Source organism: Mandrillus leucophaeus, unplaced genomic scaffold, assembly GCF_000951045.1.
Source record: "Mandrillus leucophaeus isolate KB7577 unplaced genomic scaffold, Mleu.le_1.0 Scaffold164, whole genome shotgun sequence".
In the NCBI taxonomy this organism is placed as follows: domain Eukaryota; kingdom Metazoa; phylum Chordata; class Mammalia; order Primates; family Cercopithecidae; genus Mandrillus; species Mandrillus leucophaeus.
This window is the reverse complement of record NW_012101632.1, coordinates 32,465-36,316: the sequence shown is the minus strand read 5'-3', so window position 1 is coordinate 36,316 and position 3,852 is coordinate 32,465.

The window sequence follows — 3,852 nt, the reverse complement described above, 5'->3', positions numbered from 1 at the left end:
CCTCAGCCTCCCAAAGTGCTGGGATTACAGGAATGAGCCACCGTACCCGGCCAAAACAGAATTTTATATAAATGTCATCATATAGTGGCCAGGCGCAGTGGCTTATACCTGTAATCCCAGCACTTTGGGAGGCCAAGGTGGGCGGATCACGAGGTCTGAAGATCGAGACCATCCTGGCTAACATGGTGAAACCCCGTCTCTACTAAAAAATACAAAAATTAGCCGAGTGTGGTGGCGGGCGCCTGTAGTCCCAGCTATGTGGGAGGCTGAGGCAGGAGAATGGCGTGAACCTGGTGGGAGGAGCTTGCAGTGAGCCGAGATCGTGCCACTGCACTTCAGCCTGGGTGACAGAGCAAGACTCCGTCTCAAAAAATAAATAAATAAAAATAAAAAAGTCACCATATAGCATGAACACTTTTGGGTCTGCTTTATTTCACTCAGCATAATTATTTTATTTTTTTAGAGGCAGGGTCTCACTCTGTTGCCCAGGCTGGAGTGCAGAGATGAGATCTCGGCTCACCACAGCCCGACTCCTGGGCTCAAGCAGTCCTCCTGCCTCAGCCTCCCAAATAGCTGGCACTACAGATGCGAGATGTGTGCCACAGTACCCAGCACAACTCTGAATCTTATGCAGCCATGGTACATTTGTCAAAACTGAGAAATTAACATTGGCACATTAATATTAACCAAAGCACAGATTTTATTTGAATGAATATTACTCAGTTTTCTCACTAATGTCCTTTTTTCTGTTCCAGGAGCCAATCCAGGATACCACGTTGCATTTAGTAAGCATATTTTAAAATTATGATATATGCATTAAAAGGTCTGGAACAAGGTCCAGCATGGTGGCTTACGCCTGTAATCCCAGCACTTTGGGAGGTCAAGGTGGGCGGATCGCCTGAGGTCAGGAGTTCAAGACCAGCCTGGCCAACATGGTGAAACCCTGTCTCTGCTAAATTAGCCAGGCGTGGTGGCGCATGCCTGTAGTCCCAGCTACTTGGGAGGCTGAGGCAGGGGAATCCTTGGAACCCGGGAGGTGGAGGTTTTAGTGAGCCGAGATCGCGCCACCACACTCCAGCCTGGTGACAGAGTGAGACTCCATCTCAAAAAAAAAAAAAAAAGGTCTGGAATGATTCAGCACAAACTATTAACTAAGACAATGGTTACCAATGGCTGGGGGTGACAGGAGTGGATTTGGTTTTTATTTTAGATTCTATTTTTTAGGTGATTTTAAATGCTCTATAATGAAAAGCAGGCTAGGGCTAGCCGCAGTGGCTCATGCCTGTAATCGCAGCACTTAGGGAGGCTGAGGCAGGTGGATCACCTGAGAGCAGCAGTTTGAGACCAGGCTGGCCGACATGGTGAAACCCTGTCTCTACCAAAAATACAAAAATTAGCCAGGCATGGTGGTGCACACCTATAATCCCAGTTACTCAGGAGGCTGAGGCATGAGAATCGCTTGAACCTGGGAGGCGGAGGTTGCAGTGAGCTGAGATTACACCATTGCACTCCAGCCTGGGCAACAAGAGCAAAACTCTGTCTCAAAAAAAAAAAAAAGAAAGCAGACTGGGTGCAGTGGCTCAGCCTGTAATCCCAGCACTTTCGGAGGCTGAGGCAGGAGGATCGCTTGAGCCTTGGAGTTCAAGACCAGCCTGGGCAACATGGTGAAACCCTGGCTCTACAAAAAAAAAATAGAAAAATTAACCAGGTATGGTGGCACACACCTATAGTCCCAGCCACTCAGGAGGCTGAGGTGGGGGCATTGCTTGAGCCCGGGAAGTCGAGGCTGCAGTGAGCCGTGATTGCCCCACTGCATACCAACCTGGGGGACAGTGAAACCCTGTCTCAGCAAAATAAAGAGCCAGAATATTGTACAAAATATTTATTTTCCTTAGCTGCAGTCAGGGTCACATGTGAGATGAAATAGGCTATAAATTTTATATATCAGCCAGGTGGGTGGCTCACATCTGTAATCCTAGCACTTTGGGAGGCTGAGGCAAGAGGATTGCTCGAGCTCAGGAGTTTGAGACCAGCCTGGGCAAGATAGTAAGACTCTGTCTCTACAAGAAAAATAGCCGGGTATGCTGGCATTCACCTGTATCCCAACTACTCAAGAGGCTGAGATGGGAGAGTCGCTTAAGCCTGCGAGACACAGGCTTCAGTGAGCCAAGATCATGTCATTGTACTCCAGCCTGGGAAACAGAGCAGGATGCTCTCTCTCTCCCTCTCTCTCTCTCTCTCTCTATATATATATATATGTATATATACATACACACATACACACACATACACAAACCCTTTCATATCTCTAATTTTCTGTTTTTTTGTTTTTGTTTTTGTTATGGTTGTTGTTTGTTTTTTAGATGGATTTTCGCTCTTGTTGCCCAGGCTGGAGTGTAATGGTGTGATTTCGGCTCACCCCAACCTCCGCCTCCCAGGTTCAAGCGATTCTACTGCCTCAGCCTCCCGAGCAGCTGGGATTACAGGCATGTACCACCATGCCTCGCTAATTTTTTGTATTTTTAGTAGAGACGGGGTTTCTCCATGTTGGTCAGGCTGGTCTTGAACTCCCGACCTCAGGCAATCGGCCCACCTCGGCCTCCCAAAGTACTGGGATTACAGGCATGAGCCACCGTGCCAGGCCTCATATCCCTAACTTTCATTTCATCTCCACTGTGCAAAATATGGGCTAAATCTCAACCCACTGAGATCCCTCCAGCCAAAGTCTGGATACAGAATCAGTGAATTCTGGCTATAGAATTAATGATCATCACTATGTATGTATGTGTGTCTGGCACGTTCTCAAATTTGTGGTTCCTCTTATTTTCCATCACACGCCAGGTATTTTGTCTTCCCAGGTTGACAAGTAGAAAGAAAAGTACTATTCTTTTATTCTTTTTTTTTTTTTTTGAAACAAGACCTCACTCTGTCTCTCTGGCTAGAGTGCAGTGGTGTGATTGTAGCCCACTGCAGCCTCGAACTCCTGGACTCAAGTGATCCTCCCACCTCAGCCTCCCTAGTAGTTGAGACTACAGGCATACACCACCACACCTGGCTAATTTTACTTTATTTTTTGCGGAGATGGAGTCTTGCTATGTTGCCCAGGCTGGGCTGGAATTCCTGGACTCAATTGCTCCTCCCAGCTCTACCTCCCGAAGCAAGCACTGGGATTACAGGCATGAGCTTCCATGTCTGGCTTTGAATAGTTGAATAGTGCTTTTTTTTTTTTTTTTGAGACACAATCTCACTCTGTTGCCCAGGCTGGAGTACAATGGCACAATCTCGGCTCACTGCACCCTCTGCCTCCCGGGTTCAAGCGATTCTCCTGCCTCAGTCTTCGAAGTATTTGGGACTACAGGCATGTAGCCACACCCGGCTAATTTTTTGTGTTTTTAGTAGAGACAGGGTTTCGCTGTGTTGCCCAGGCTGGTCCCCAGCTCCTGACCTCAGGTGATCCACCCGCCTTGGCCTCCCAAAGTGCTGGGATTATAGATGTGAGCCACCTTGTCTGGTGAATAGTGCTATTTTTTAAAACACCTACTGGATATCTGGGTGAGTCCATAAAGTCCTTAAAATGGCCAAAATATCACTTTGGGAGGCCGAGGCAGGCGGATCACTTGAGGTCAGGAGTTCAAGACCAGCCTGGACAACATGGTGAAACACCTTCTCTACTAAAAATGCAAAAATTAGCCTGGCATGGTGGCATGCGCCTGTAATCCCATCTACTCGGGAGGCTGAGGCAGGAGAATCACTTGAACCTGGAAAGTGGAAGTTGCAGTGAGCCAGAATAGCACCACTGTACTCCAGCCTGGGCCACAGAGCAAGACTCCATCTCAAAAAAAAAAAAAAAAA